The 23,024-nt window shown below is 40.5% G+C and overlaps 1 protein-coding gene and 1 long non-coding RNA gene across 2 annotated transcripts in view; one reads left to right on the plus strand and one right to left on the minus strand.

Moving 5' to 3' along the window:
- LOC308185138 overlaps window positions 1-23,024 on the minus strand; it is a 210,939-nt gene that overhangs the window by 97,861 nt on the left and 90,054 nt on the right. The window lies entirely within an intron of this gene.
- The window catches only part of LOC308185134 (uncharacterized protein), a 163,477-nt gene that overhangs the window by 16,210 nt on the left and 124,243 nt on the right, over window positions 1-23,024 (plus strand). Inside the window, exon 1 of the transcript XR_013943138.1 lies at window positions 2,990-3,381. The gene's annotated coding sequence lies outside the window, so the exon portion shown is untranslated. Of the gene's footprint in view, window positions 3,382-23,024 lie in introns of the transcript that reaches the window.

Here is a 23,024-nt window from a genome sequence, read left to right on the forward strand (position 1 = left end):
TCAGGTCCAACCATACCCTTACCACCAATGTAACTCAATAGACCATGTCCCTAAGCACAAGGTCCAACCTTTCCTTGAACACCCCCAGGGACAGTGACTCCACCACATCCCTGCGCAACCCGTTCCAATGCCTGACTGCTCTTTCTGAGAAGAAACATCTCCTAATTTCCATTCTGAACCTCCCCTGGCACAATTTGAGGCCATTCCCTCTTGTTCTATCACTGGTTACCTGCAAGAAGAGGCCGACCCTCAGCTCCCCACAACTTCCTTTCAGATAGTTGTAGAGAAGTCTCCCCTGAGCCTCCTCTTCTCCAAACTAAAATCATGCCTGACCAATCTGGTGGTCTTCTATGATAGAGTGACTGCATCAATGGACAAGGGAAGACTGACCAATGTCATCTAACCGGACTTCTGTAAAGTCTTCGACATGGTCTCACAAAAGATCCCAATCTCTAAATTGGAGAGAGATGGATTTGAAGGTTGGACCATTTGGTGGATAAGGAATGGGCTTGAAGGCTGCACCCAGAGAGTGGTACCAGGTCAGTGGCTCTACGTCGAGGTAGAGGCTGGTGACAAGTGGTGTCCCTTAGGGGTCCAATTGGGACCAGTATTGTTTAATGTCTTTATCAAGGTCACAGACAGTGGGATCAAGAGTACCATCAGCAAGGCTGCAGATGACACCAAGCTGAGTGGTGCAGTTGATACAACAGAAGGAATGGATGCCATCCAGAGGGACCCGGACAAGCTTGAGAAGTGGGCCCACATGAAACTAATGAGGTTCAACAAGTCCAAGTGCAAGGTGCTGTACCTGGGCCGGGGCAATCCCAGACATGAGCACAGACTGGGAGAACCCATTGAGAGCAGCCCTGCAGAGAAGGACTTGGGGGCTCTGGTGGACAAAAAGCTCGACATGAGCCAGCAGTGTGTGTCTGCAGCCCAGAAGGCCAACTGCGTCCTGGGCTGCACCAACAGAGGGGTGGGCAGCAGGTGGAGGGAGGGGATGGTGCCCCTCTGCTCTGCCCTTGTGAGGCCCCACCTGCAGTGCTGCGTCCTGGTCTGGGGCCCCCAGCATGAGAAGGATGTGGGGCTGTTAGAGCGGGTCCAGGGGAGGGCCACGAAGTTGATCAGAGGGCTGGAGTACCTCTCCTATAAATAAAGGCTGTGAGAGCTGGGGATGTTCAGCCTGGAAAAGAGATGGCTCCAGGGAGACCTCATCGCAGCTTTTCAGTACTTAAAGGGTGCTTGTAAAAATGATGGAGAACAACTTTTTGCTTGAGCAAACAATGACAGGACAAGGGGGAATGGTTTTAAACTAAAAGAAGGGAGATGGAGATTAGAGGTTAGGAGGAAAATCTTTACTGTTAGGGTGGTGAGGCCCTGGCACAGGCTGCCCAGAGAAGCTGTGGATGCCCCATCCCTGGCAGTGCTCAAGGCCAGGCTGGATGGGGCTTTGGGCAGCCTGGTCTGGTGGGAGGTGTCCCTGCCCATGGTGGGGGGCTGGGACCAGGTGATTTTTAAGGTCCCGTCCAACCTGAACCCTTCTATGAATCTTTGAAAACTAAAGAAGGAAGGAAAAGAGTGGACAATCCTGTACCAGGTAATAGTGTCTAATGAGACAGTTAAAACGAGGAAAAGTCTCTGGGTTTGTGCAACAACTTAAACCATTGAAATTGATCAATGAGGGCATTGTGACAGTCAAAGCTGCAAAACTTTATCTGATAAGGGCTGAAGAGAGCAAGTTCAATCCTGATGTATACTGATTTTTACACTAGAGACTGATATGACCCTTTCAGGTAAAAAAATAACAATAAAACAATCTTAAAAATGAAAAATAAAACCAGCTTGGCTGAAAAGAGAAACAGAAATTAAATAATCTGCTTAAAGTTTCTCAGAATTTATACTGAAAGGATGTTTTTTTCCATGGGAACTATTAAGAAGTGTTCTAAAAATAGAGTTTAAAATGAGTTTCTTGTGACTTACCTAACAGACATTCTTATTTTGGAATGTGTAAAAGCAAATTCTGTTTTATCTCAATAAATTGCAAGCAGATTTGCTTGGTCATTGAATATGTTTTTATTTTATTGTATGCTGATCTATACTTTAAACAGGTTACCTCTTAGAAAGGACTTTTTTTTTTCCTTCCTCTCTTAGCTTTCAGAAACAAATTTTTATTTTTTATTTTTTTTAATTAATTTATTTATGTGCATTATTAACATTGCATGCTAGTATTTGACTCATTTTGGAAAAACTTGGTGTACCAAGAAACGCTTATCAAATGTGACAGATCTTGATCAAATAAACATTTTTCCTTGTATAGTAAATTGGTTTTGTTAATATTAAATATGCAATTTTATTTCACTCAGCTGCCCCTCCGCTAACTGCCCATATCTGTGGGCAGACTTGGTAGACCCTTCCATGGTTTCCAGTAGTTCCAGGATGGAACCCTTTACTATCATTTTTTTTTTTTTTTAAATCTCACAATTACTGGATTATTTTGTGTGGCTTAAGCAAGTCATTAAAAATATGTCTATATGTATTAACAACAACAACAACAAGGATCCCTTAGCTTCCAGTATATCTTTCTTATATTCGTCTAAAAAAACTTGCATAGCACAAGCTGTAATTGTAATTTCCACTGAGTAGTAGTTAGCTTAGGCATAGAAATCTAGGTTCAGAGTAGCTAGCAATACTAGCACTGCAAGGAATTCCTAGCTGGCCACGGTCCTCATGCCCCGCCAGTCTCCTCATAGGCTTTAAAGGTATAAATAGAGATACCCTGGCATATCTCTCTTCCTGTCCTTCCAAGCTTCCAGAAGGGATGACTCCTACTGTGCTTTGTTGCTATAGAAAGGTCTGGCTCATGGTTTGGCAGCTCAAAAGACTGTATAGGAAAACATGTCTTTGGTGGAGATTAAAAATGACTATCGGTCTCCCTTTCTAAATGAGAAGGGAGAAACCTAATGGCATTGATGGACAAGGTCTCAGTATCAGAAGTGACTTTGGCTGGAGGTCCTACGTGAACTTCAAACATTGGATGATTTGAGAAAAGACATGTTCTTACTTCAGTGTTGTTACTGGCAGTCTCCTCCTTCCTGCCCTGTTACTGAGTATGGGCTAAAATGCCACATTTCTGAAGTGTTAGTAATGCCACAGGATGATAAAAATTTAAACGTATCAGGCTGGAATTTCAGAGCAAAGCCAGTTTTATTTAGACTGCTACTTGAACTTCTGCATTTTCTTCAGTGCAATTTTTCTGTCTCAAAATTCTCAGCCATTTTTCCATGCTGTGCTGCAAGGCTGGTACCTGTTTCAAGCTAGGAAGGAGTTTAATAAAAATAAGAGGAAGATCTTTACAGAGAAGACATCCTTCGTCTGCAGTATGTAAGGATCATTTTAAACTCTCTCTCTTTACAACTCATTTTGCATTATTTTTAGCCTTTTCTCTGGCTTATCTTTCCAATTTCTCATTTTCCTCCTGGCAAAGATTCTATTCTTCAGCTTCCGGTGGTGAGTAATTTCTGGTGAAGACATTGAAAATTTCTTATTTCTTGGTGAGAAAAAACAGTACTCTTAATATAAAATCCAATGATATTTTTGCTATATGAGGACAGGGAAGAGGGAGCTAAATCACTGCCTCAATGATTTGCCGTTGTCAGCTCTTGGTGGACATCACCAAAACATAAATTTTAAGGAGATGTTTGAAGGAGGACAGTGAGGCAGCTTTGTGATTTCTTGCAGAAAGCTCCTCTTGAGGGTGAGGACCAACAAAGTGGGTGGCAGGAGAAGGTACTTGTTTAGAAATTTGACAGTGAATTATGGCAGTCTGAAGGAAGGCTGGTAGGAAGGGCCCATCTCCTTTGTTTCATTTGATCTCTTGGTATGGGATGGGAGATGCAAAGCAAGCTGGGGTAGGTAGTGACTGGTCTAGAAAGTGCAGATAAGGAGTTGTAGGTGATCACACAGAGCAATGTGCAGGTGATGTAATCTATAAAGATCACAGGAAGAAAACAGCAGAAGCTTTGCCAACAATCACGGCTGTCTCCCATTTACTCCTTTCTGCTTCAATTTTTTTCTTCTTTTCTGTGTGTCTGAAAGTAATAAAGGTGATGCCAAGAAATGATTGGGATGATGGAAGTTTTTCTTTAAAACTGTAAATGCACTCACTATAATTGCATTAGTGTTTTTGATAGGTACAGGTGTAGAGGACTTAGTGCTTCCTCATTTTGGCAGCATGTTTAGCACATATGCTATCCAGTAAATGTTGTTTTCATGTTGGGGTTCTTTCTTTATGTGGGAATGATAGTGTGGCTGTGGTTTCCTGAGGGCTCTTTTCTGCCTCCAGGATTAGAGCTGTAGTTCAGGTCATCAGCATCCAGACACTAATCTGTGTTTTTTCTATTGCACTAGTAGGGACAGTATGAAAAACAACAACAACAACAAAACAACAACAAAAACCTGTAATTGATATAAATTACTTTGTAATCTATCTTGATTCTTAGTCATTCAGCATGGATAGCCCTGAACAGAACAATGCACGTATAAATTAATAGAGAAAGCAGAACCACTAGTGAAACTGAAAAAAGGGGGTAAAAAGTCACCTTTATAGTGTGTTTACAACACTATTAATAAACAGTTCAGCTTAACCAGCCTGACTATCTTTCTACCACATCTGAGTTCCTCTGGAAGTATATAGGTATCCAGATGAAGTTCCTTACTGGGTCAGTGAAGTGATTCCAGGTAACTAAGATAAATATAGCTGTAGATTCTCAGCAGTTTTGTGATCCCAACAAGTGACTTCCCTGTGGCGTCCACAGTAAAACTGCTGACTGGATACTTGCCAGCTCGCGAATGTGCATTGGAACAATATTTTTCTATTTAATGTTGTTTGATAAATATATATTCAGTTGTTGCCATAATAAAATGCTGTAGAAGTCCCAGTTGTAGGATCTGCTTAATGCAGTCTGCCCTGTGCCACCTGCTGTGCTTGCCTGATGGATGCCATGCTTCCATTCAGGACTTCTCCCTCGTAACTACAAATGTGTGAACAGAAAATCTTTTCCAAGTGCTCTTATTTACAGTCCTGGAAAATGGACTGAGATCAACACACAAGGTCATGAAGTGTCTAGGGAAAACAGTAGTGCTTATTTCCAGACATCATAGTGGCATAGTTTCTTACTCGCTCACAAGCTGCATGTGACATCGTCATTTAAAATGTATTCTCTGATCTATCCAGAGCTGGTTAGCAATTCAAGGTATGTGCCTTTCATGGGGTTGAGTTGTTCATATGCTCTGTAGAGCACTGATTTTAATTGGCTTGAAACAACAGGGCATTTGGTAGTTGATTTGTATTTCATAAAAAGGATGCACATGCCTGAAAGAGTAGGCTAATTGTGTGGTTGAACAGGATGAGAGGAGTAAATAAATGTTCTCCCAGCATGGGCTATCCCACTGAAGCAAATATAGCAGAAAAACTTTTGTCTGTATTTTGTGGCTTTGCAGGGATAAATCTTACCCAGGAAAATAATCATACTGACTTCAGTAGGAGTAGCAATGCTTGTAACTGGATTACTCTTAACAGAGTAGTAGAATCAGACCTGAAGTGTTTACCTGCTATTTTTAACCTAAAGAGACGTTATCTAAAGCAGCCACACCAAGAAAAACAAATAAAAATATTTTCTAGAAAAAAAAAAAATTGGTTTATTCCTAAGTTAAAGTCCAAGTGTATCAGTCAATGGTCTCAGAGATGAGAGGCTGTGTTCTTCCAGGATTCAGCCCATTTAAAGGAGCTATGCTGATCACTGGCCATGATTGTGTCTCCTCATGGCAGATCCTACATGAAAACTTGTAGCGAATCATTCATAGAACATACTAATCCTTGAGTACATACGTAGTTTCATGGGTTATAAAAAATAGGTGTTTTCATAATTCCTGAAGTGGAGAGAATTTTCTAATGTGAGGGGAAGGCCATACCACCAAACAGTTTGTACAGAGCTAGTGTAACTAGTCAAATGGACATGTATTATGGATCCATGGTCATTCTGCTACTGCTGGAAGTCTGCTGTCCCAGGTAGGTGTCTTCTCTGCCTACATCTGGGGCTGATCCTGCTCACTGTTGCTATAGATTTGAGAAATGCTTGGTTAGTGCATGCTGTAGCCCGTAGCATAACCTTCTCCTGGAGAAATGTTGCAGCTCTGGCTCTGCAGCAGGTTTATTTGTCTGTCTGGATCTCAGACAGATGCTGACTTGTTTGCTACTTGGACAAACTGTCTGTCTGTAAAACTCTGCATGAACAATACTCTGAAGAAAACAACCTGCTACCATTCTCTCATACACCAGTATTTCAATGAGTAATGCTTGCTCGGCTTGTCTCGTGTTCAGTGATACTTTCCTCTATGCTATGTGCATTCCTGTTGCTTAGTATCATTTGTTTTTATTTTGGTCTTTCTAGGAGAGGCTGTGTAGCGATCGGGCCCAATCTGGCTTCCTCTGAAGTCTGAGAAAATATTGGCCTTGAACCAGCAAAGCACTTACGGTCCGATAATGCTCCTATAAAATTCAATGGCAAGACTCCCACTCCCTTCAGCAGTGCAGCCCAAAGCGCTGGGATTACTCAGTTGCTTAAAGTTATGCATATGCCTGAATGTTTTGCTGTTTGCAGCCCTAACCAATAAAAACAGGTCTGGAAACCTGAATTTCCATGGAGAAGGACTTTAAATATTAATCACCAAAAAGGAGAATGGCAGTCAGCTTTTTTGTCTAGACAGCATTCTAGAGAGTCCTCCTAGAAAAGGACCCAGCCTTTTGATTTGCTTCAGGAAAAGTTATTGTTTTGAATTGAATGTTATTGAATGGTTTTGATATCCAACAGAAATGAGTTGTGGGATATTTCAGGAGCTGAATGGAAATGGAAGCCTCAAAAATTCTTTCCTGAACCTGAAATTCAAAATGAGATTGAGTTCTGTGAAGAAGAGAAACCACTGGAAATGTGTGCAGAGCAAGAAATGTAGCATGGCATTGAAGTCCCGTCTGGTTTACCTGGCTATATTCAGCTCCTTTGGCTCCAGTAGTATCAAAATCTGTAAAGAAAAGTAATTTTTAGCAGTTTCCTCTTATTTTGACATTTCCTCCCTTCCCTTTACTCCACAGAGCAGATGCTCGTTCAGTGTGTTTATCAAAGTGTCAGCCTAGCCTTGTGCTCCACCACAGCTCCCAGGGAAGACCGTACAGAAATGCAGACTTTGGCATTGAAGGGTTTGGCTCAAAAGCCACTAAACTCTGCAGAAACATGCTAGATTTTGGGCAGGTCTGGATCAGTATCATTTAGACAAAAATGTAGTATATTACAGCTAGAAGTTGATTGCTCCAATCCTCTCTCATTTAAACCCTGCTTAATAACTTATTCAAAATGAGAAACATTGTGTACACAGATGTCAGCGGAAGCTTTGCCACTGAATTCATCTGAGCCATGATTTTTCCTACAGTATATGGTAATGTGTCTTTCAGGTAACCTTGTTTCCAGGTATCTTACACCATAGTGTCTCCAGACTTGTTAAAAACACCCTGTATGACTTTTTTATTTTATGTGCTAATGAACAAAAATGTATGCATACAAAATAATCTAGTTCTCATATGCACTTACTAGCATATTGAAGTTTTGGATGGTGACACAATCGTTGGATACAACTGTAGTACCTTCCACTCTATATCTGATGAATGACTGCAGCTGCCATTCAAAGTGAGGCCCTTGACTCCTGAGCTGTTGAACAACATGCCTGTAAACTCTGAGGCGACCAAAAAGTAGTGCTCTAAGGAAAGTGCAGGATGTTCTGATAGTCATCACGTCCCTTTCAGCAACTGTTCCGCTTTGCATTCTGCCCACAGAAAATGTGTATTTATAAAAAAGGAGTGAAAAAGATCAGCATAAATAAATATGCCTAATCCCTAATAAAAGGACTGCCAAAAATAAAAAATCTACCAATAAAAGTAAAGAAAAAAATGTTGCAGGGCTGATGCCATAATTTGCTTGCATAACAGCAGCACTACAACTCTGCACATATACCTTTTTTTCATTTATTTTTTTTTTCAATGGAAATGTTGGCCCTTGAAAATATAGTTTAATAGGAGCTACAAAGTGTTACACCCCACTGTGCTGGCAGGTAGCTATCAGGCAGGAACTCAAGGCTTCGGGTCCCAGCTGTATTTCTGTCTTGCTGTGTGACCTTGGGTAGGGTGCTGAACTTCCCCCAAAGTCAAAACTGTGCTCAGATGTCCCAGGCTGTAGTCTGTCTGTCTTTGCTATGGCTGGCATTTCTTGGTGCTCAGGTAGCAGTTTCTTGAAGCATCTGCTCAGACTGAGAGGTGCTGGGCTATATGATGCTGCACTGTTTGAGCGTGTTCACTCAGATCAGTTTTTGTAATTTAAAATCCTGGGTGTAGCCAGTTAAGATGAAATTCAATTGACCCTTGATGCAGTTTGTTTCCTCCTGTTTGCAGTTACAAAATGCAAACAATGTGTTACTGCATGGTACTTGCCTCACTGTATTTATTAGTATTACTAATACAATGTTTACAATTTACTCTGTAAATTGATAAAACTGCACCTTGACCCAGAACAGTGGTTTTCAACCTCTTCTTCGTAGACTCCTGGGGAACGTGTCACTTCTGAAAGCTCTGCAACTGCAAGTCTTCTCCTGGGGACTCTAAATTAGGGCTTGGAAGATGACACCAAGTAATAGTCTGTCTTTCGCAAGAATGAATTTTGTGCTGCATGTATAAGAAGTACTGCCCTTCCCTGATGCCTATCTACCAAACCTAAAAACTGCAACAATAAATCTACATTGGCAAACATTTTAGATATTGTGCTTGTGGGTACCCTATAAAACCAAGTCAGTTCTACAAAAGCAAATGCATTTTATTGAAATGTTCAGGAAGCAAAGACAAAAGCAGAGAGCTTGTAAAGAGGACAAGCTGTAGGTTTTAAGGCATCCGCTCCTCTGCTTTTGCTTCCTTTGTATCTTCTTGTCCATTAAGGGATAACACGGCTCAGGAGAACCCAAGGGACTTCCCCGTTGCAGGGGCTGCATTCTTCAAGGCAAAGAAAGCCGTGTACATAAATTATGTGTGCTAATATACTGTTCATCCCACACTCCCCACGACACCCATAATCACCCAGCAGGACTCAAGTGAACATGAGCCACCCTCGTTAAAATCAACATGTTCGGTTGCTTTGCAATGTCTCAGTATTGACACTCACCCCATCGTGCTGCATGACAGTGAACAGCTGACAGAATAAATCAGGGTTCCTGGACATGACAAGAACTCACTTGACCTTACTTGACTTGACCTATAATATCTTGTTGGCGCGGGAGGAGAGCAGTCTTTCTCTAGTAAAGTAATTGTATCCTCACTAATTTTTCTTCGTCCTATTCAGAGCATGCTGTAGTGTGTGCATAGAGTGAGGGGATTTGTGAGGGAGGAAATACCTTTTCCTTCTTGAGGATTATTCTAGGAAACCGCAATATAAATCTTTATTCAGTGGAGAAGTATTTGTCCTGTGAAAAATGTTAATAGAAAAAAATCGTGTATAAACTGAATCAGAGGTAGAGTGAGAAAGATTCAGTGTTTAATTCCTGAATCTGATCATTGCTTTGCATGGGAGAGACTGGGGAAGTGTAAATTTAATTACTATATTTCTACAAATTATCACAGGGGCATAAACCTTGCGCACTAACCAGAAAATAATAGGAATAGCCTGCTGCAACAGGACTAGTAAACAGGACGAATTTCTCAAACTTACGCAGTCTGGCTCTTCTTGTATGCATTGTAAATCTGATTCAATCAACACTGTATATTTTGGGGTGTGCGTGTTCAAAACCTAGAGACACAAGAGGTCTTTGCTCATTTTGCTCATATAAACTTCCCTGTGCCAGAATAGAGTTTATTGGGAGATTTCATAGTGAGCTAGGCATCTATTTCTGCATCTTCAACAGGCACATATCAAGTAGAAGAAAGAGAAGCTAATGAACTGCTCAGAAAGTATGTGGTAAATGAAAAAAATAATATAACCTCATTACAAATTTGTTTGCATTTTCCAACTGTTTTGCTCCATTTTAAGTAAAGTTATTACAATTAAAGTTATTACAATTGCAATAGCGACATCAATTTATAAGTATTAATTTACAAGATGAGTCATCTTCAGTGTGCTAGGCCCTGGGAAAACTGAGACCTTACCGTAAAATATATCTCATTTTAGGTACTGCAGTTCTTACAGGTGCATTCAGACAGAGAAATCACACATTTACTCATTTACTTTCCTGTGCTGTTTACACTGACCAGACAAAACAAAACAAAACAAAAGACACACCTTTTCTCTTAATTTAAGCTCTATTTCTGTATGATTTTTGCATGAATTAAGTAATAATATAACCTGATAAGTAATTTTCCCACCCTGACTACCGATCAATTATTAAGTAATACGTACCATTTATTCTTGACTAGAAATTTCTTACTGAGGTTCACAGTATGCTGGACTTAGCTCCCAAATATTTGAAAGATGCTGGTACTCATATGTTTTATATATAAAATTTTGGCATGGATTTTTACCTTTGTTTCTAAGCTTGTATGCTCATGGTCTTATATAAAACCAAGACAACAGGTTTTTTCTTTATATTACTGTATATCTACCTACTTTCTCTGTAGTAATCTTGCCAACATATATGAATGTTTGGTATATTTATGTTTCAGCCACATAAGTGCCTTCAGTTTATGGAAACAAGATGCAGTGTGAAAGTACTTTGACACAAGATCAGTCCTCACTTATCTGAAGTGAGTCACAACTGTGCAAGGCTGATTTCAGTTTATTCGACATAAATGAGCCATGCCATCCTGAGAAATTTATCCCTACGTTTGAAGAAACAATTCTTTAGCTTCATCCATCATGAGATAATATTATGGCTTTGATAAAAGAGAGTCACGTGTATGCAGAACATCACCTGTTACCTTAACTAAAACTTCCAAGGGTAAAGGCAGTATTCATTAAAAAGATTATATCAAGGTAAAGGAGAGGGCTTACAGTTTCAACGTTCTGATTTTCTTTCAAACACTTATTCATCCCAACCATTGATTTTCATTAATTTATTTTGTCCTGAGGAATTCAAGTTTTATCCCAGCATACCAGCTTGGTACTGCAGTGAGGAGAAAGACAGGCTCTTACTGGGTTTTCTACTGGCAAGCCTCCACCAGCTTCAGCGAAGTTATACTTGTTTACATGCACTGAAAATTTGGCTCAGTGCCTGGATGTGTGATAAAAGTTATCTACCTGCTCCTACTTTTTCAGATAGAGACATCCTGTGCATATCTTGGCTTTCTTCTTTCGTTCCATTTAAGTCAGAGGAGGCCTCCAGATAAGGAAAGGCTGGCAGATATGAATAGCGCAGAGCATTAAACTGATACAATATTTGCAGGAGGCTGCTTTGAAAAAGAGTACTTGGAAAAATTTTCATAATGGCATAAGGATTGAACAATCTAAAATAGTGGCTCTCTTATGCAAGAATAGATGCTGAGGCCTTTAGTTGTAACCACTTCATTTGCCCAATTTTTTGTAAATACGTTTTGTAAATACACACTTTCACATTTATGCCATTTTATAGAAAAATAAAAGACAGTCGCCTTCTGGAAAGAGTATCTCTTTCTCCAAGTGTAGTGCCACATGTCAGTGGCAGGCAGCACTCTCTAGATGGCAGGTCTGCCTAAAAGCTTCTTGCGTCCGTGTCCCAGCTGTCTAACAGTCTGCTTTTCTAGCCTGCACTCAAATTTTCAGGAATTTGCTAGCATTTTCCTTTTAGATTTGTTATTACAAATTGAACATTGAACCAGGACATCTTCCTTCTTCATGTTCTGCCACTGGCTTTCACTTCCTTTCAGTCTTTTTTTTTTTTTTTTTAATTAGCTTGAGGTTGCACTGTAAGTCTCTGACAAGTAAGAGTCCTTGAGTCCTTACTTGCAACTGGTGCAGTGCTGGGAGGTATGTGCCCTACATGTCAGGGAACATATTTTGCTAAATTCCATTTCCATGCAATTTACTTCGGAATTACGTGTTTGAGTTTTCTGTGGAGCTTCTTGAATTACTTGTTTATAGCAATGCCACAGGGTGTAAATCATAATTCATTTTCCAGATTTTTTTTTTCTAATGCAGCAAAGCTTACATGCTTAAAGTAGTATTTTCAGATGCAGAAAAGGTCTCCCAGTAATGCAATTCCACGCTTTAAGACTTAAAAAGATTGCTTTTATTTTGAATGATTCAGTTCTAATGGGAGTTCTTATTTTCTGCCATGTAATCTGAATCTCAGTATTTTCCTTCTGAGTCTAAATATAATTACCTGTTATATTATACCAACTTTAACTGATTTTACGATAGGGAATTTGGATGCAGGTGCTCAAAGCAAAGGGAAAAAACAGAAACATGATGTCATCAAAGATACGTGCTAGTGTTACACTTCAGAACAGTATTTTACCACTAATATTTGTGGACCTCAGTTCTGACAGACAAGAAATTAATATTTTTCAAAAAGATCACTACGTCCTTTTATTATTTATTCCAAATTCAGGGACAATATTGGCCAAAATTAATTTCATTGCTAAAAGAAATTTTTTCAAGAAGTGATATGTTTTAAGGACATATGTTTAACATCAAACCTCACTGTTAAATGTGTGTTTCTTTTTAACTTGGAGGTTATGACAGGTTAGCTTTTACTTAACTCTGTTTTGTGTCATAAAATATATTCCTTTGTAAATGCCATGGCAGTTACTATACAGGTGTGTTTGTTGTGGCTGTAAGATAAAACCGTAAAATTAGCAAGAGACAACTGACAAAGGCCACAGGGTGTTTGAGTGGATTGTCCCAAATCATCAATAAATACTATCCCTTTATACAACAGGACAAAATCCAGAGAGAGTGCATTTTAGTTCTAGTGGCTGAAACCTGTGTTATGGGTAGCAGGATCGTTCTAGGATCTTTCCTAGAAAGAGGATGGTGTATCTGATGCTTGTAAGAAGCAAATGAAAGCTCGTAGCAAACTCAAATAATAGCAGGGTGGCCATGAGAGGTCCACCTGTTTTCACTGAATGCAAGTGCATTCAATGCACTTTGACCTGTTGCTAGAGTCTTCACTCAGGTTAGTATTTCCAGGGGAAGTTAGAGAAATCCAATTCACATTCTCCACGTTTACAGGGAGGCTGGAGATGTCCCACCAGTGACAGAAGAGCCCTGCACCTTGTTTCAGGCGGGTGCTGCCAGTGTCAGGGCATAATGCAGACATGAATGCCGACACTGCTTGAACATCCTGGCTGGGTTTTAGAAAGAAAACAGAAGCCTCACGAGGGCTGCCCGCTGGCGGGAGAAGGGTCAGGCTCTATTTGGAGCTGTGACACGGGCGGATGCCGCAGCCCTGGAGAGGGGACAAGAATTCGGCCACGTTCCTGCAATTAGCATTTCCAGCTCCAAGTGGCTCCCACTCTACATGCACTTTCTTGGATGGCTCTTCTGAGAGGTCTAACTTTGCATGCCCTCAATGGGGAGGCTTAGCACCTACCTCGGGGTTTTGAATTTCACAGAAGGAGCCAGATACTTAGAAGCCAGGTATTCAGTGCCTAATCTGCATGGGTTAACTCTTTTATTGGATCTACCTGCAGGAATTTGACCTCGAGGATCACAGCTCCAATTAGATGTCGTAGGAAATGGAAACCTAACCCCTCCTCTCCCCCCGGCATGCATTTTTAAATGGTTATATATAGGTCTGTGGCAATTCTTTGTGCAGGCACGCGTGGGGATTCAAATGATAAGCCCAGGCAAGCAGTGTGCATCGAGGGAAAGGTTCTGCTTTGGAAGGCCACAGGCAAATGTAACTGCATGCAGCAAATTTCTCTTCCCCCACTGGCAATATTTTCTTCATTTGCCCTTGATTTTAAATTGACTAAGAACCGTGTTGTAGAGAGAACAGTAAATGTTGCTTAAATTAGTTCCTTTCCTTCTTTTATTTTTTTTTCCCTAAACTTTTGCTAATGAGTTTTGCATTGTGATTATCTACTTCTTTGTATTCTGATAATGAAATTAATGAGACTTTCTCCAGAGAGCTGGGGGCTTGGGCTGACAGAATGCAATTTTAATAGGGGGGAAGAACAGCAAAGACTTCACATCACGGCCTGGATTTCTGCTCATCCACCTACATGTGGAGACAACCATAGAAATGAGAGTCAGTCAAATTGCTCCTAATTTCTGCACTTGATACAGTGTTGTTTTCTACCTGCCACCTGGGCTTTTAATGTTGGGTTTTCTCTAAGCCCCATCCTGAGATGACTGAAGTGAAGAGAGAGTGTTGCCTGGGGCGTAGAAAGCTTTCCAACCTTGTGAGTCAACAGGAATAAAATTCACACCCCATTGCTGGGAGAAGATCTGGGTTTTGGTGCAGAAAACCTAGGTGCACATAAAGAATGTTGGTGAGCTGCCATTTCCATTAGGAAGGCACGCACACATGTGGCACTTTAAAAGTGTTAGAAAATATCCTGCAGACCCTGCATCATGCAGGAATCTCCTGGACCTTTGCTAGGGCTAGATGCAAGGTGTGGGGGCACCACTTGGGACCCCTCCTGGGGCCACTCTCTGGGGCCTATGGCTCCCCCTGCACTTGGGCACTGCAGGCTTGGCCTGGGCCTGGGTTGCTAGGTGGGCTGAGGCCGCTTAGCAACCGGCTGCCTGCCCACCAATCAGGGGGCTTGGCTGCGAGCGCCATCTTGGGCCGTGGGGAACAGCGTTGCATGAAATGGCGGCTGCCTCCTGGGCGGGGTGTGTGCCTGCCCTACTGCTGATGGTGTGGTTGTGGTGACCAGGGCCACCTGCAGAGAGGCACACACAGCCCTTACCACAGCAGCCTCAGCTGTACCCAGAATGTGAACACAGAAGGTGGCTGGTGCTGTCCTGACCCCAACATGGTGACCTGATGCTCTTGGTTCAAAAGTACAGCACCAGCACGGGGCTAAGGGGCAATGCACAGGGCTCCGTGCGAGGCACAGAGCACACCCTTATGGATCAGGCACGCTAATCTGGTTCATAGCATGTCAGAAGTGGCAGAGGCTGGGTTGTCCTGCATATAGAAGGTTAGAATCATTAAGGTTGGAAAAGACCTTCAAGATCATCTGGTCCAGCCATCACCCTGCTACCAACGTCACCCACTAAATCATGTTGCTAAGCACCAGGTCCAACCTTTCCTTAAACATATGCTTGTCTTGGGACACTTGTAGGCCTCTTCCTCTATTTTCCAGTTCATACCCTGCTCAGTTGCCTATTGCCTGTGATGCTCACAGGCACAAGTGAAGTCTGCTTCCCTGGGTTGGATGAGGCAGTTCATTTGGCACTCGGGGGCTGGACCCTCTCTTCTGGGAACTTGGGGTTTCTAGGAACACTTGGGAGACAGGATCTTCACTGGCGTTTCAAGAAGGTACATGGAGAATTCCTGACTGAGAGATTTGACTTGTCAGATGTAAATGCTGTCATTATCATTGTTGCTTCGTAACTGAGAAATGCTATCAATTTGCAGCATGTATTTTCCAGGCCACAATGATAGGAAATGAGTGAAGATTTAGCTTAATGTAAGGCAGTATTTAACTAAAGGTTTTGAAACAGTACTGGGATGAACATTTTATAGAACGGTTTTAAGATTTGAAGATGTGATATAATGGATAACCTATGAACTTTAGTCTGAGACCTTCCAACCCCAAACAGTGAAGGAATATGTGAACATATCTCAGATTTGAGGAGAATGATCTGTCTCACTTGTTTTGGAAACCAGTTCACCTGAGTCTCATTAGTCCCAGTCAAGGGCTATAAAAAGTGTAATTTGGAACCAAAGAGAAAGTTTATGAGACAGTACTCCAAGTGGGAGCATGTCATACCAAAATGTAACAACATTAGAATGTATTTGCAGTTCTTTTCCATAGCAGTTTTTATGCATCCTAATATTTTCTTCACTTTGATTTAAAAAAATAGAGAATAGGAGGTTGATTGTTTTCAGCTTTTTATGGGGATGTTACAGAAGTTCCTGTGATTTTTACTGATTTTTTTTAATTGTTGTTATGTAAAATTCAACGTAACCAGCAAACTATTTTTTTTTAAATGTTGCACAATGTGGATATTTGTCTCTGTCATGTCCCATGCAGTCTGAAATCTTTACTCACTCATCTATCTCCCATGTTACCATTTCCCATTATGTAAGATCTGGAGGATTATTTATTTAGAGGTGCTCTTTTTTATTCACATGTAAAGCATCAGTGGAATGCTATCTGTTTAAAACCAAAAACTTCTGATGGCTTAGAGGTTATGGTTATGAGGATCGACTCGGAATACAATGTACTAACTGGGCTGCCATTTAGATTTATTTCCTAAAGCTGCCCAGTGATAGTTATCTAAAACTTGCTTCATGAGGTTGAAATGTATCATAGAAAGTGTTGCATAAACTATTTTACTACTACTATTATTATTATTATTATTATTATTTATTTTTATTATTATTATTCTTGAACTGTAATTTCCTTTGATTTTTACATTTTTAAAAGATGTAGGATTTACATGTTTGGAAAATGTAGGTCTCACAAGTGTGTGGAAACTTAACCTGATCAACAGAGGTATTTGCCGACACCCTATTGTCACACATTCAATGGTTAGTGTGATCTTAAGGAATGCTTTAAATCTTGGTAGGCAACGTGGATTCACGAGAATTATACTAATTTGCAGCAGATTTGATGTTGGCATATTGTGTAAAGAGGAAATCTAAGCATTAAAGCCTTGGTAATGACGCTGCTCCAGAAATATTACAGAAACGGAAAGAATCTCATTAACTGCAGTGAGGTTTTGTTTAGGAACTGTATCCTTTCCAATCTCTAGAAACAAACATAAAACCATTGGTTACAACCTGTGGACTGCTGATCCACGGAGCAGATGAGGTATTTTGGTGGGAAACTCAGAAGATAAGTTGGCTACAATGTTTAAACCGTATTTCTACAGAAGATACATGCAAGAAAATAATAAATACAATAATATACAAATATAATGTTTTTATATATTAATTTTGAGCCCTGGTCCTCAGGAAGTGTAGGTTTTTAAAACAGAGCCAATATACATGACAGCACAAAGTCACTTACATTGCAGAACACTGAAAGCCAGAGCTTTGAAATATGCTATATGTTTGAGACACTAATTCTGAGGTCTAATTCCAGGTGGGTTTGGATTACATAGAAAGTAAGCATTTTGACTTTATTTTTGTAATGATATTGGAAAAAAAAAAAAAAAGATGGTATGGCAGTAAAAATGAAAATTTCTGTTGTTACAGTAGCGAGAAATTGGTGAATGTTTTGAAATATAATTTTGTGTTAAAAAGGGGATAAGGATTTTCTGCACATCACCCTTCTGAGCAGTTCACTTAGTTACAAAGAATAAAACCACCACAGGAGAATAGAGAATAAGAACTAAAGGGTAACAGAAGGTGAGAACAAAATCATTGAATCAGTCTCTGATTACAAACAGCTTATTTAAAGAAAAGGCACAGCAGAACTCAACATAAATATAGAAATAATGATGGGCCAGTCAGTCAACATGCATGTTGTCTCCTCCCTTGTTTGCAAAAGAGAAGATTTTTTCTCAGCCTGGCTTTAGCTTCAGCTTCAGTCTGGCTCTGGATAATACTGGGTGTATGCAAGATCTTCATATGTCATGTCCGTACAGTCCTGCAAAAATCTACAGCCACTGCACAGACACCCAAGAGCTAACTCTGGGACAGAGGCAGATGGAGCAAAATTGCTGAGATACAGCAGCAGGATCATGTGAGCCAGCCTTAGTACACAGTGTGATACTGCTGAAAACCAGGGCTGGTTAGCTCAGGAACAGCAGCATCTTGTGGCGGGCTCCAGGGAGACTTTATTGTGTCCTTTCAATATATAAAGGGAGCTTGAAAGAAAGATGGAGAAAAAACCTTTTTACCAGGGCTTGCAGTGACAGGACAAGGGGCAGCAGTTTTAAATTGAAAAAGGGTAGATTTACATTGGGTATAAGGAAGAAATTCTTCACTCAGAGGGTGGTGAGGCACTGAAACAAGTTGCCTTGAGAAATTGTGGATGCTCCAGCACTGAAAGTGTTCAGAGTCAGGTTGGACAGGGCTTTGAGCGTCTTGATCAGATGAGCAGGTGACAGAGCACTGAAACAGGTTGCCCAGAGAGGTTGTGGAGTCTCCTCCACAGAGGATACAGGAGATACTCAAAAACCGCCCGGATGCCATCCTATGCAATGTGCTCTAGGACGAGGTGATATTCAGAGGTCCCTTCCAACGTTGGCCATTCCGTGATTCTGTGATCTAATGGGAGGTGTCACTGCCCATGGCAGGGGGGATTGCACTAGATCTTTAAGGTCCCTTCCAACTCAATCATTCTTTGCATCTGTGAATGAGCTTGCATAACTGGCTGGTGCTACACTTCAGTACTGGCCACATCAGTGTGAATCAATGTTAGTTCTGTATTTCATTGCAGAGATGCTCAAAGTCCATGAAGTCTAGACCTGAGAATACTATCCCTGAGCAGAGTGTCCAGCCTGTGAATCTGGAGCTGTATGCAGCTGTCATGCAGCGAGACTGCTCAGGAGCACTACCACTAGAGTTTCCCCACCCACTCTTGGAGTTCCTTAGTACATCATAGATGGTTTTGGCCCTAGGTCATCTGAAAATTTTGGTTTTAAATTTTACCACCAGGATTATTTTGCCACCCAAGTACAGCACACACTCTCCAATCTGAAGTTTAATAACAACATCTGAGGAAGTGCAGTAGAAGACTATTGCAAATAGTTAAGTCCAAACGAATAATTAAACTTGTTAGTAACTTGTTCAATTAATCTTTGCAGTATCCTATGTTATATTAATTCTGAGGAAACCAGCGGACATGGAGATGCCAAAGTGGTTGTCGTGGCACTACATTGTGTTCTGAAGTCTTTGAGTACAGACATTTCAATTTGCTGAGAGCCTCTGAAAATCTTTTTGACTTCAATAAAGATAAAAGAGAAAAATGAAGGTAGCTAGATCATTTACAAAGTAAAAGAAAGCTTTCTTTCAATGGTATTCTATATTCGTTTTCCTTTAAAGTGTGGAAGGTTTAGTTTGCATAAGTAAATCTGTTGTTCAGTAGTCTTTCAGATGGTAGCAGCAATAGTTATTATCTTTCCTTTTTGGGAAAAAGAAAAGATATGGGTTCTGCAATGGGACTTGAGGTTGTTTCTATTTAAGTCTGATACTGTTTCCCTGAAAGCAAAGCAAGATAAGCAGTCCAAAGATGCAGAAAAGAGCCCTGGAAATAGCAAACACAGAGTGAGTTTCTGACTCTCAGAGAAACACAGAGTTACTTCAAAACTTGGCAAACTTACTAGCATCAGTTTGTTCACTGAACATTGCTTTTAGCTGCCTCTGAAGATGCTGAATCACATCAATGCTACATAAGACACACTGTGGGCTATCTAAGTCAGACTTTTCAGAGATGGCTAAAAAAGGAGACATAGCAAAGGAAAACAAGATGTGAAGGAGATGGTAGTCAAGATGTGTATGCAGAAAAGAGTTGGCAACAGAAAAGAAGGAACCACATCAGAGGTTGGGTTTGGGGTCTGTTGTCATGTCTGTTGTATAATAGCCGTGTCCATCATTTATAAATCTTGTTCTCATCCATCCAGAGTGGATGGTTTCCTTCATATGGCAGATCATAACTTCTATGTTAAAGGTTATATGTCAAATGTTTCAATTATCTCTCTCCTAGAGTTTTTGACTTTGATTCCAGTGATAATGTGGTTTGTGTTATAGACCCAGCCTCCTATACTTTCTCCTCTTCATTTTTCTCTATAAGATATTTATATCTTCAGGTTCTTCAGGTTTACATCAGCCCCAAAGTCTTCTGTAGGTTGGCCTTATTTCTATACTCTGTTTTAAAGGTCCTCTCTCACATGTTTCATTTTTATATGTAATGCAGAACTGTTCATATTTCTTAAGCACAGTTTCATGGTTATTCTTCTCTGTCAGAAAAAAAATGAAAATCAATGAACACAACAAGTGCTTCAGAAACTGCTGCTCTCTGAAGTTTGACTTTTTATGAACCCCTCTGCTGGCAGATACAGAATGAAACCTATAAATGCTTTCCAAAGTTTTCCATTTTCTGGAGACTTTTAACTTGGTGGTGGTCATGATGGGAGGAGAGAGGAGCTGGAGGTGTGTTTAACTGTAGTCTTATTTTTCCCACACAGGATATTGGTGTGTAAAGGGGGATGCCTTTTTTTCCCCTACTGTTATGGGATGTTCATTTACCCATCAATGACTGCAAGAAATCTGCTTTATTCTGTGTACTGCGTCTGTACTTGAGGATAATGAGCTTCTTTGCATGTGTTCCAGACTGGAGTACAGTGTAGAGATACGCAGGTAACTTTGCACATGCCAGCTCAAGTGCTGAAAGAGATCAACAGATGGAACACTGCATTGGGTTAATTACCTCACTTTTTGTTGGCTTGGACAGAAGAAGGAAGTCTCAAAGATGTTATTTCTCACCTACTGATGTCCTTAAATACTGCACTTACAGAGACCAGAGGGAAATCTTAACAGAGGAAAGTAAGACAATGAAGAGAAGGTAATGTGGGTCTATTACAAATGACTCATGACAAGCTAAATGATGTGTTTGGTAGTCATTTTATTGAGTGAAAGAAATGCAGTGCCCATTATATATATATATATATATATTTTTTTTTTTTTAATTGGGTGAAGTTTTTTCTGAAAAGCTCAGAAATGTGATGGAGGTGTAGTTGCTGCAGTAAGACTGGTCTTTTCCAGCTAAGGTTGGTCTAAACAAATATATTTGGTAATTAGTTTTTTGTTTATTGTCAAGATATTCTGATGTATGAAGAGCCCATACTCAAGGAGTATTCAGTGCTACTCAGAACTTTCATTATTAACTTCTCATTAAAATATAATCTAAGAAGAGCCAAACAGGTTTTGGAGAATAGGGCTTAAAAATACTGGGTGATAACTGTAGAAAAGGACTGAAGTCAATCAAGCAAAGTTTCAAATGCAAACATAGTGTGTTTCACATAAGAAAGAATAAATATAGATTGTGGGAAATCTTTTAGGCCATATATATATAAGACATGGAGAAGTATCTAGGGATTATAGCTGATGGTGATTTGAGTATGAGTTGGTAAACAATGCAGCACTAATGAGAAAAATACCTACTATTGTATTTCATTTTACTACCAAGGGTATTATTAATGTGAGGCAAGAGTTCTTAGTTTGCTGTAGTCAACACATGATTTGTAGTACTGTGTTCAGTTCTGGGCAACATATTTTAAAAAAGACACAGACAAGCTGGAGAGAGATCAGAGGAGAGCAGCTAATATGACGGGTATTTTGGAAATGAAGACCTATGTGGAAAGAAGTGAGAATATGTAATCAGAGGTGACTGATGGGAACACAGGACCTGACTGTCTCACATCAAAACATTCTTACAAGGAGGAACAGCACCATTGTTCATGCTCGTCCAGGAGGATGGCAGAACTAATTACAGACAGAAAAGGAATGAAAATGTAAATTCAGCAGGGAGGGTATGTTAGAGGGGTGGAACAAGGAAGGCAGCTGCCAAGGGAGGGTATGAAACTGTTGTTGTGGGAAGCATTTCCAGCTAGAATAACTGCCCATCCATCAAGAACTGCTTCTGGGCTTAAAAAAATATTTCTCTGAAGATGCAGGTGGATAAGTTACACAGTCTGTAACCCCTGCCAGATCCTAAAACTGACTTGAAAATAGTTTTCTCCTTTTCATCTGGCATCTTCTATCCTTACCTCTCCTCTGTGCCTCTGGCATATGAAGATTTGTATGTCTTCAGCAATTTTGTTTCAGCAAAACATGGCTTTGTGAGTGACTTAAGACCACAAGGAGTGGCATTTGTGAAGGCTCTGGAACTGATCCTGGGTTAAAATCTGTGCACATGAATCTGCTTAGAGGTGCTGGGAAGTATTTACAGAAGATTTTGGGTGCCTAAGACAGTGAAGCGAAATACCTGATGATTAAGGAAACTGCAGTCAGAAGCAATGTGGCTGTTCTGATGCAGAACTTTGCAGCTGTGAGCCTCACAGCCAGTCTAATTAGTGCCAGGCCCATGCCAGGCTGAGGAAGTTGTCTGGTTTGAGGGCCCAAGGTATCATTTCTCCACAGCTTTGCCCCATTCTGTGGCTACATGTTGGCAAATCTGGTTCTAGCTTAGAGACCTCTACCTCATTCTCTGTTGCACTGGGTAGACTTAACCTCTATTTTCCTGAAATCACTGAGAATTAAATGCGTAACTGTTTTGAGAATCTGTCTGTCCTATTTGCTATTTGCCAATCCATTACAGCCTGGTCTTCATGAAACAGGGCTCCCAATGCTTTACAGCAAGGTGTTGCCGTCACACTGCAGGGATGGCTGATATGCAATCATCTAAGGCTGTATGGGACCCCTTATTAGGCTATTTATATAATTTAACCCCATGAATAAAAACTACAGGCCTAGAAACTGGATTTGTGCATGATCATAATCTGTGTGAAACTTGTCCTTTTGAAAATACTTAAAACTGGTAGATTAATCCTTACATCAGCTCAGTCAACCAGGGAAGAATTTTGTCCCAAGTCTCCCAAGTGGAGACAGCGTGATGAAACGGTTTAAGGAACTGCTGGCTCTCTAGACAGTGTTTTGGCTCCCACACCTCACATTTTTCCCTCAAACATTTGGAACACTTGGATAGAAGGAAAATATTCAATAGGAAAAAAAAAAGTGGGGAACAAATGCTTGTCTGATGCAAATCTGCATTGTGAAGGAATAATACTGCTGTTCTCTGTTCAATATCCTACTCTTTCTTGGCAGTATTATCCCACAGAAATATGCTGGTTTTCCCTTTTACAAGATTAAAACCTTTCTTTATCAGCATACCCTAA

This window comes from Anser brachyrhynchus (assembly GCF_964034855.1).
Source record: "Anser brachyrhynchus genome assembly, chromosome: Z".
Classification (NCBI taxonomy): domain Eukaryota; kingdom Metazoa; phylum Chordata; class Aves; order Anseriformes; family Anatidae; genus Anser; species Anser brachyrhynchus.